This window comes from Jatropha curcas, chromosome 9 (assembly GCF_041381405.1).
Source record: "Jatropha curcas cultivar XTBG-Jc1 chromosome 9, XTBG_Jcur_1.0, whole genome shotgun sequence".
In the NCBI taxonomy this organism is placed as follows: Eukaryota; Viridiplantae; Streptophyta; class Magnoliopsida; order Malpighiales; family Euphorbiaceae; genus Jatropha; species Jatropha curcas.
Window position 1 is genome coordinate 8,313,740 of NC_143159.1, and position 11,437 is coordinate 8,325,176.

Consider the following 11,437-nt stretch of genomic DNA (forward strand, 5'->3'; position numbering starts at 1 on the left):
AAAAACCTATATTTTCAAATTGAAAATTAAATAGTTTAAATTTGAAAGCAGGGATGAAAAATTACATAATCTTGAAGGTTTTCATTCCCGTTAACAATTTTTTTTTTTTTTGATAGTAAATAATATCATATAGTTATAATAAATCATGAGAAATAAGTTCGTTAATACATTGAGGAGTCGAGTCCCATAGATAGAAACAAAGATATAAATATGCCAGACGAGCAAGAGCATGTGCACGCTTATTGCCTTGCCTCCTAACCCAGACTAATTCACAAGATGGTATTTGAGAAAGCAGCTGTTTAATCTCTGCTATCACTGATGCCCAATCTGAATAAGATTCAAAACTAGTAGTTACTGCTTGAACCAGTCCCAGGCAATCTGATTTCCTAAGGCCGATGGCCTCTACGATGTGAGGTTTTAGCACCCCTGCAAAATGACCCGTGCAAGCTACTAAGAACTGCCCAGCTCCATTTAGAATTGCAGTACGAAGAAAAATTTGAAAGCAAGAAAGATAACGACCCGTGCAAGCTACTAAGAACTGCCCAGCTCCATTTAGAATTGCAGTACGAAGAAAAATTTGAAAGCAAGAAAGATAACGTATTTGGTATTTTTGTCTTTGTTGATTTGATTCATATTCATTTTTTTTTTTAAACAATAGGTTTATAATAAAAGAAGAAGGAATGTTTGTGAATAGGATGAATATTGAAGGGCTGTTACAACATAGACGGGTAAACAATCATTCATATCCTTAACACAATTTCACCTTAATATAACTTAATCCTTCAGGCACCCTATTTTCAATTTTTGTCAACATTGAGCCCCAATTTGGTTTTGATCAAAATTAAGCAATATAATAATAATATCCTTGACACACAGAGACGGATGTTGAGTTGAGTTCACTTAACCAGGGGAGGGTTAAGTGAAACTCTGCGTTTCACATGAATGAAGAAAAAAACCCGAACCCACCCAAATCTGAAATGAGAGTGAATACCAAAGCCAGATTGCTCATTTGGCAACCCATCACCTACTTGAATCATCAATAGCAATATCTCAACTCTTTATCCATTGACAAATCTGATTTAAGGTTAAAAATTACAATATCACCTCAATATCAAATTTCCCCACAGCAATCAATACGAAGATGAAACGTTCCGGAAATTTATTTTCAAGATTTTTCATTTAAAATTTTAATTCTTACTTCTAACCCAATAATATTATAGAATATTATTATATTTAAATTAATTAATTAATACCCTATGAAATTATTTAATGTAAATGCATTTTATATTGCTAGACCAAATTTTCTAAACCAATTCAAACCTAAATAAATCAACAAACCAGTAGAAAAACCAAGCTAAAATCATGATTTGGATTAAACCCAACCCAAATCAAATCCAAACCATCCTAGATCTTACTAGAAAACCCTAGATTATGGAAAATATCCATTCTGTCCTAACACAAATTTGCTCTCCTTCCCATCAGCGCCGGTAGCAGCTCTCCCCATCCCCTTGGTCTCCTTTTTCCGACGACATCACCCCTAGCCTTGCCGATCGGACCCTCTCCATGTCACCACCGCCTCGCCGCCACCTTCTCTCTCTCTCTCTCTCTCTCTCTCTCTCTTGTTCGGTCCCAGTCTCGATTAGCGCTACTAGGGGAGGTGCTGGGCTATGCTACGCTGATCAACACAGCCACCTTCAGTCGCTTCTTCTTGCTTTTCCGGCAAGATAAGCCACCAGCCGGCGAAGTCAGCTCTCTTTTCGTCGCCAGCTCTTCGTCGCATGTCGCGGCTCCTTTCTCCAGCCAAGTTAAGAACGGTAAAACCAGACTTTGATTCCATAACTAGGTAAATTGATTGTTGACCTTTTTCGGTATCGTCGGTATCGTCGGGACCGTTGTCATGGGTCGGACCGGCGCTAAGATCCAAGTAAACTTAAGGCTATTAAGACTCATAGTAAGCCTTACAAAGTCTGCGCACATCAAATGGATTTCTAATAAGTATACATTATTTTACATATAAGTCCAGTGATTGCTTTTCTCTGGCCCCAACTTCAATATCTCAAATTAATTCAAAATTTGGGCCTATATACAACAAATAACATGTATAATGTGGCCTAATACGAATAAGAAATCATTCTAAATAAGCTAACAATCTTTTATTAAATATGATTATTCAAAATTCTACCGAAATTTCGTCAGGAGCTCTCCTAAAAGTAAAATTTTCTACTTGTTTAGATATCAGCAATATTATATATCTATTATCTATCAACTATTACCCCTACAGCCCATCCATTGGGCAATCTAACAAATTGATTTCCCTTCCTCCATACCAAGTAATAGTATCAATATTTAATCACGATACAATAATAAACAAATGGAAATAAATATTTACCTATCCTCCAGATCCTATTAGTTTAAATTGTCCATATGTACAAATAAGTGAAACAATCATATACCAACAATAATTCACTCTTTCTTTTCTTTTCTTTATCCTTATATACCTAAGATCCCAGACACAACCTAATAATCTGTGTATCATCGTCCTCACCAAGCACAAGTATAGGTGAGGAACCCATTTTAACCGTCTATCAATCATAAATAAGCATTTATAATTCAACTAGCATAGAATCTTGAAAGTGCACTGATTTATATATATTTGTCCTTCTAAAACAGCACAAAAACTCAAGATCACTATTGCCAATCTGTAGAAATCGAAGTTTTCTTATATTAAAATCATTTTTCATCCACATCTTTTCTCTTGTCCACATTCTAACTATTATTGTATAAATTTCTGCTTTGTTTTGGTATAGGAGGCTAAAGTCTGAGACCCAGGGTTTGTAGACACCAACTTGAATTGTTTAACAAGGACGAATACAACTAATGAGCTCAAAGTAACATGAAAAGAACAAGAATACATCAACCTGTTACTTGTTCCAAATAAAACTATGGCATTACTACATCTAATTACTACCAATCGAAGAGGAAATCAAATTCTTACTCGAAATTCATAACCCGTATTTTAGATTGCTCCTGAATTCATATAACATGCCATTTCTAATCTCAACATTATCAAAACTCTGATATATTGGAAAAAATATATATATATATATATATATATATATATATATATGACTGCTGTTAATTCAAGGAAATGAAATCTTCTGACTAAAACCCATAACCTCTATGCTAATTAATTCATTTCCCGATTATGATAAATATACAACCTTCCTATCAAATCTAAGTACTGTCAAATCATGGAAACAAATAGTATAGTTGTTATCATGATAAGAAAATCATAACCTCCTTATCAAAGCTTGCATGAATATGCTCAATTGTTGTTTATCAAAATTTCAATATGCCGGATCCTTTCTTCTTATCATAAGAAAATTTAAACAATTAATCAAGTTATTTGTTACCTTTTTCATGATTCTCCCATTTTCTAACATCCATCATTAAACACTACTAAGATTACTACCAAATGAAGAGAATGGGTTCACAGCACTATTATTAATTGAACTCAATCAAAAATTCAAGAAATTCTCCAACCTGGCTGCTACAATTCACCAACAGACCTTAAATTTCAAACCCAAGCTAGCAAGAAATCCATAAGTTTCTTTATCCTTATTTTTGCAAGAAATCGATTTATAATTTATTTCTTATGAAGATTCCCATACAGCTTCAACACTTCTTAAATAGCAAGATTAAACATGGCTAGCTTATTAATAACTAAAATACCACCAATTCCTTTATGTTCTATTAACATAACTATAGCATTCATTTTCTAACCCACAAAATATGTGACTTGCAAAAGATGCAGTTAATAATCAGAATTCCTTATTAAAACCCATACATTTCTTGCCCATTAACTCCTTCCCCAACAAAAACTTGATTCATAATATCATATATTTCAAGCCAATGCACTAATTCCTAACAAATGATTAGGTTAGCTGGTACTATATCAAAATCTGTCTAATTTCTCAAATTTGCATATAAACGGTACCACAACCATATTATATCGATTTCCAAACTACAATCATTTTGTTCATGCTAAATTATTCATTAGATTAGTTAATAACTTAAACCAGTTTTTTTTTTTTTAAAAATAATCATTTTCCCTAAATAGAGTAGCATGAACAATATCCAGGAACCTAGCTTCTTCTCATCCATAATTCTACTAACAATTTTCCCAAATAAACTATGTAATAGGTTAAATACTTGTAGAAAAGGATCAAGTATAGTTCACCGAGTGTTTTATATCTCATTAATGCAGTAATTTGAACAAATGACTAAATATAGTTGCTGCCATGCTACTAAATCCCTCACTCCATACAGAGATTTGATGCAAACAAAGTAATGTACTCACCCTCATATAGAAACTCAGATTATAGCTTTCATTAGCAACTTTTTTTTTTTATCAAGATTTTCTAAGCTAATCTGCAGAAATGGAAGCTAGGAGTTTCAGATTCTATACTAAATCAGTTTATGCTTCAAATCCTTCAGCTGAGACATAGAACTCATAAAATAAATCTAAGAGGGTCGAAATGTGGCTTATCCAACTGTAGAATTCACTGGAAAATCAAAGAGGAGCAAAGGAAGCATTGACAGAAGCTGTCGATCGAAGGGGAATAGCAGCTTACCTTTGCTGCGCTCGCCGGAGGCCGTGGTGCACACTGGAGTCGCGAGCAGCAGGAGGCGTGGCGTCAGGCTGTGGCTGGAGTCGAGCAGCGATCAGAACGGAGGTCGCAGACGCCGTCGAGCTCGCTGGGGACGACGCAAGAAAGAGAGAGACTGAGATCGAGAGGCAGTGGCAGGGCGATGGCGAGGAAGGCAGCGGCGCTGGAGAGAAAAGGAAGAAGAAGAAGATGAAGAGAGAAGAAATAAAAATCTGGGTTTCTAGACTTTCAGGTTCGATTCGAACCGATTTGGTCCAATTTAGTGAATTGACTTGATTTTTGAAAAATTAAAATTGATTTACTGATCTGGTTTAGCAATAATAAAATATTTTTACTAAATTTCATCGGTTAAAATTTACAATTAAATTTTTAAATGTAAAATTTTTAAAAAAGATTTTTGGGTCGTTTTAGGTATATTTTTCATGAATTCATTGAGTATAATTATAGGATTTGATGTATTAATTGAATTAGTGTAGAATAAAGCCTTAGATACTACTGTTCATATAAATATTTTAGAAATTTTAAATTAATTTCTTTCTATCTTTATTTAAAACATATTTTGGTGAATATATTAGTGTGATTAAAGGTAATCTTAGTTAAAGAATGAGTGTAGAATGATTATGACAGCAATTATTATTGCTAATACTTGAGCTATTGCAGAAATTTATATATCCAGCTACTGTTTAGGCGAATGTGATTAGCAATTTCGAATCTTTGCTCTTGAAATTGGTATATAAACTGATTCCTATATTGAGATGGTTATATTATTGAGTTTATTATAAATCCTTGAGAAGAATTAAGCATTCTTTAGGTGAATAATTTATAACAATATCTAAATATATAATTAATAAATTTCTGAGCACGTAACAATATCTATGTATCTCAACCTTGAATCAAAGTAAAATGTGGATATAATAGGATTTCGAGAGAAATAATAAAATTTCCTAAAACATTTTAATAAATTTTCAAGATATCCTGAAATATTTTATAGTCAATCGAAAAAAAATTAATTAATTATATACATATATATATATATATATATATATAATATTTGAATAATTAATATATAAATAATTAATTATAATTTTCAATTTTTGAATTTTAGAGATTTTTTTTAGTTTTTAAAAATTTTATATTTTAAAGTTTTAAATACTATACACACTTAATATTTGAATAATTTATAAATAAATAGATAATTATGACTTTTAAGTTTTTGAAATTTAAATATTTTTTCATTAGTTTTTTAAAAATTCTACACTCTTAAATTTTTTAATGGTGCATGCACATGCATAAGAAATTTTAATATTTTTTAGTTCGCCTAATAAATATTTTAAAATTTTATCAAATTAATTTTAATAAATATTTATTAGTTCATTTAACCTATTCTATTTAATTTATTTATTTTTAATTATTCAAAAAAATTTATATTTAATTTATTGATACTATATATAACTATAGAATACGGAGGAAAAATGTGATTTTCAATAATATTGTCACGACCCGAATCCATGGGCCGGACCGGCACTAGGGCCCAGGTAAGCTTAAGGCCCCCGAGGCCCGTAGTAAGCCTGAAACACTAAAAATTTACTATCTCAATATAATTTTTTTAACATTCAGCCCATACTGATTGGAAAATAAACCGCAAGATTCTATTAAACCTCGGCCCAAATTTAAAACATCTTAAACATTTACAAATTACCCTGCTTACAATACAATATTTATAATATATGCTCACAGAATGATTTCATCTATAATAATATACGACTAAAAATATACAAATCCTATAACTGCGGAGTTCACTAACAAATGAATACAGATAAGTCTTCGGACATTTATCTATTTAATAGATCGATACTAAAATTAGAGAACTCTTTTCTAACAGTGAAAGAGTAGAGTTATAGCTGGGACTTAGAAAGAGCTACTTCCTGAAAGATTTAAACAAAAGAGATGTGAGTTTGTTAAAGAATAATAATTATTGCACAACACACGCATTCACACAAATGTATAAATATATCAATCTAGTCATCCGACTAGTTATATGTTCACACAGCCAGTCACACAATTGGCATATCACCAGCACTCACAATTATTAACATCTTCATATAATCACATCACGTGGAAATTGGTCAGTGGAGTCACCGAAACCCCCGATGAGCCGTCCTCCCACATGGCTCATCCTCTCACGTGTGCACCAGGGAGCCGATCCCCCATACTGGCCGACCGGTCTAATCCTCACTTGACCAGCCCTCTCATTGTTTTTCTATCCTCTCTTTTCTTTTTCATACCAACAGGAGGCAACCCGGTGGTCTCCATCCAATCTAGATCATCAAGCGCTCACAACAGGAGGCCACCCTGCGGGCAGCGATCAAATCTAGACTGTCCGGTGCGCAACGACGAGAAGCCAACCTGTGGTTAACGGTAACGGTAACGGTAGGTGCACACGGGGGCGCCGATCTCCCATTTACCCGGCTAACTGTAATGGATCCATGTAACGGTAACGGTATATATAACGGTAACGGTAATCAGGATCCACATAACGGTAACGGTCTCACAAACCCATGGTGACCCACTTCATCCCAATTCCACACAAACAAAGCATAGCATTATCACAACACAATTAATCAAACATCCAAAATCAATGCAAATAAATAAATAAATAAATAAATAAATAGTATTAACAATAAACAACAATAATAAAATAAATAGCAATATTAACAATAATAATGAAAATAAATAAATAAATATGTAAATAATTAAATGAATAATAAAGATAATAAATAATCAAAGCACTATATTTATTATGTACCAATTTATAGAACTGATCTAAATAAACTTATTAATTATGTTGTTAATTAAAATTTAGTCTAATTTCTATCAAAATTTCGGCAGCACCTTCCCTAAAAATTGGACTATCTACCTGCTCAAATATCACAATATCATTATCTCTTTCTCAATCAATGCACACAGCCCATCCGTCGGGCAATCAATCAATTTAAAATCCCATCCTCCTTCCATAACAACAATATCAACACTCAACTAACAATTTACAAACTAATTCTAATAATATCCATATAAGATCATTTATTAATTAAATTATTAGTTTTACGGTAACTAATTTGTTAAACAGCTAAAACATATTTTAGCCATAACTAATTATAACTACTACCTATTAAAATTTGATTTTTATATCGATATCGAAAATGACTAGGCCTCCCAAGTCTTAATTTATCAAATTTTGATTCTAGCCGTTAACCAACTAAAATTCGCCTTACTTCTCTTATGCACAATCGGCTAGTTTTGATCTAATGGTTATCTAATTAACTAATTAACTAATTCTAATTTATTCTTTCTCCTCAAATCACCTAGTCATAATAATAATCATGTAATTTATTTGACAATGTTCTAAACTAATTTACAATTAGTTTATTCTAAAGTCCTAAACCAGTTAACAAATCATGTTCGCTATCCAAATACGCACACTAATCAATCTAATTTATTTACAAAGGACTATAAATGTTCATATATATATATATATATATATATATATATATATATATTTATTTTATTTTTATTTTATTTTATTTTATATTTTTTTTTATTTAGTTAATTCAATAAGTTAATTTCTTGTTATTCAATTTAGTCTATTTAATAACTCGATTAAATTCATTAGTCAATTAATTCTTTTTATATATATAAAAATTAAGAATTGAGTCTTAGAACATACCCATTGGGAATCGGGCGACGATTCCATGATCAGCGCGAAGAGAAGAGGATTCTGTCTCTCGGGGCCTCGCCGGAGTGCCGCCGGCCGGTCACCAAACCGCCGCCGCCGACCGCCGTGCACGGTGGCCGGAAATTTAAATCATCACCAAAATTAATAAACAATATATCATTTTATTCGTTTCGATGAGAAGATCATTAATATGTATTCAAATCAAGGTGGGTACGAACTATTTGGCCGAAAATTGATCGGAAAGGTTCGGTGATACCCATTTTGGGTTTTCCGATTCCGGCCATTACAGTCGACGAGGAGGCCATCAAATGAAAGAGGAAGAAGAGAGGAGTCATTTGGTACTCACCTTGAGCCCTAGGCTTGCCTGAAACGGCGTGAATCGCCGGAAAAAGGGTGTCCAAAACTTCAGGTTCTTCCCCTTCAAAATAGACACAATTTCAATTCAAATCTACGCTATAATCTTCTTCCTCGCGTTGAGTAGATGTTTTTAGAGTATTCATTTGCCGAATTTGGTGGCCGGAGGAAGGAGATCGAAGAAGAGGGAGGAGGAGGAGGAGTAGGTGGTCACGCTACTGCAGAAGGAGAAGGAAGAAAAGAAAAGAAAAAGAAAAGAAAGGAAATGGGCCGGTCCGGTTCGATTCAAACCGGTTCGGTCCGATTCAGTGATTTGGTCTCATTTCGTTTGGTTTTTGAGTTTTTCGCTCGATTTTTCGATTATTCGTGTGGTTTCGACATAGTTAATTGATTTTTAGGTCCGGTTTAATTTATCCAATTATTTAGTTGGATCATAAAACATCGCTTCAATTTACTTTCTAATAGTACAACAAATAATGATAATAATAAATTAATTTAGGATAATTAGTTTATATCGTAGAGTTCCCTTTTATTTCATCAAAATTTCCGGACAGTCTGTTATTGGGCTTGGGCCCAATTCAAATTCAGGCTCAAGTTAAACTTGCTCGGTCTTAACAACCCATACTATCCAAAAATTCGGGTTTTTGATTTAATAAAAATTCCAAAGTTTTGAAAATAAAAATTCAGGGTGTTTCAAATATCCTGGTGAAGTTTAAAATATTCTAAAATAACATTACTCATAGCCAATTAAAAATTTTATCTCAAAAAATATTTATAAGATCTAATGTAATTTTAAATATTTTGATTAAGAGAGATAAGAATAAGGAAAAATCTTTATAAATATAAAATATTTGATTGTAATTTAAAATATTTTGATTAAGAATGATTTTTGAATTTTTTTTTTCAATTTCTACAATTTTTATTGGATTTCTTTATAAATTTATTTTTAAATATAAATCTACACATAGTTAAGCCTGTGAAATTTAATTTTTTTAATTTATTTTTAAAAAATATTTATTCCTAAATTTCTATATTTTTATTTTTTAAAAAAATTAAGTTTATATAAAATTAATATTTTCAAATTTTCTTTGATTTTATTGGATATTTTGTATTAAATCTAATTTTTAAATAAATAGTGTAGATAATTAAGCCTTTTAAAATTTGTAAGTTTTAAATTTTTTGAATTTATTTTATTTAAATAAATGTATATGATAATAAGGCATTTGAAAATTTTTAAATTTTTAACTTTTCAAAGTTATTTTTTAAATGTTTGATTTTATTATTTGATTGTGATTTAAAATATTTTATTTTAGGAGATGGATAAAAAAGAAAAAATATATTCTTCTATTTTAATATTATTTTTCTTTATATTTATATAATTTGATTGGATATCTTTCATTGGCTTGACTTTAGTCTTTTTTTATTATTTTCATTCATCAAACTCAAATTTCATTAAATTATTGCCTTCCCGATTGAAGAAGGGGCTAATTTTTAAGATTCAAATTGGAGTAATTTGTTTTTTATTATATTTTGAGTTCTGAAAATAATTTTTTATTTTTTATTTTCTTTTTGGTTACTGAATCAATTTGTAACTACTATCGCTTTCACTACCGTCTCTTGATGATTAAACATTTTTAATTTATTGACATTTTTTTTTTATATCCTAAATCTGTTTGACTCAAAAGAAAATAGTACTTGAAAAACTAGGAAAAAACTAAAACTATATATTTTTTTTTTGGTCTCAAGAATCCATTTATATAATTTTTCTTTCTCTAATGCATTAAGTAGATAATACTGTCATTGTAATCAAAGTGATTACAACTATTATTCTGGTTGGTGTTATTTTTAAACAATTTGAATCAGTTTTTCATTTATTTTCTTTTACCTAGTAGTAATATTTTTTTTGTATCTTTTTTCCTTTTCCCTTATAAATATATATAGATGTTGATTTAGGGTTGGAGGACAGAGAGTTGAGAATTGAGTGATGACTTGATTTACTTTTTAGACACCTATTAAGGTTTCAAGAATATATATAGGAGCTGAAATTAGGTTCAAAGGTTAGGTTGAACTTCATTTTGAAATAACTTCATTATATAAAATAGAATTACATAGAAATAGTATTACAAGTAGTTTTTAGGGAAAAGTGTAATGTAAACAAATATTTTATTTATTTTAATCTAAATAAAAACTTATACTTTAATATTATGTAAATAAAAAAATTAAATATATATAAATAACGAGTATAATAAATGCACAATGCACATCATAAAAAAAACTAGTAAATATATAAAAAATAGAAGCTTCAAAATAGACACCGACAATACATAAAATTAGAGCTTTTGAAGTGCATTTGCCCTTTTTTTTTTTAATTTGCCGTTTTGTTATTTATATATTTAGCTTTTTCTGTTTTTTTCCATTTTTTTTAAAACTTGAAGATCATTCGAAGAGAAATGCCCACTGCTTCCAACACTGCTTGTTGATACCAGATCATATTGTAATCAAGTGGGTCATTTGTTGAAGAGAAGGCATTAAACATGGTCTTCAGAGAGCCAAATTAACCCTCTTCGTTGGCATGAAGAAGCATAAGATAACATGCGACATAAAGTTAAGTGTCTCCCTGAGAAATTTATAGCCTCTTCTACTGGTCCTTCATCAATGTAAATTGGAAGTGGACGTGGAG

General features: G+C 30.9%; 2 long non-coding RNA genes across 2 annotated transcripts; both read right to left on the reverse strand.

Moving 5' to 3' along the window:
* Positions 1 to 1,262: 1,262 nt before the first annotated feature.
* LOC149493562 (uncharacterized) lies at positions 1,263 to 5,157 on the reverse strand. Its single transcript, XR_016322548.1, has 2 exons — positions 4,635 to 5,157; positions 1,263 to 1,967 (listed from the first exon to the last, which is right to left on the reverse strand). It is a non-coding gene; the product is annotated as an uncharacterized LOC149493562 (long non-coding RNA).
* Positions 5,158 to 6,396: 1,239 nt separating this feature from the next.
* Positions 6,397 to 8,926, reverse strand: LOC149493563 (uncharacterized). The gene is made up of 2 exons (XR_016322739.1): positions 8,395 to 8,926; positions 6,397 to 6,595 (listed from the first exon to the last, which is right to left on the reverse strand). It is a non-coding gene; the product is annotated as an uncharacterized LOC149493563 (long non-coding RNA).
* Between the last annotated feature and the right edge of the window lie 2,511 nt (positions 8,927 to 11,437).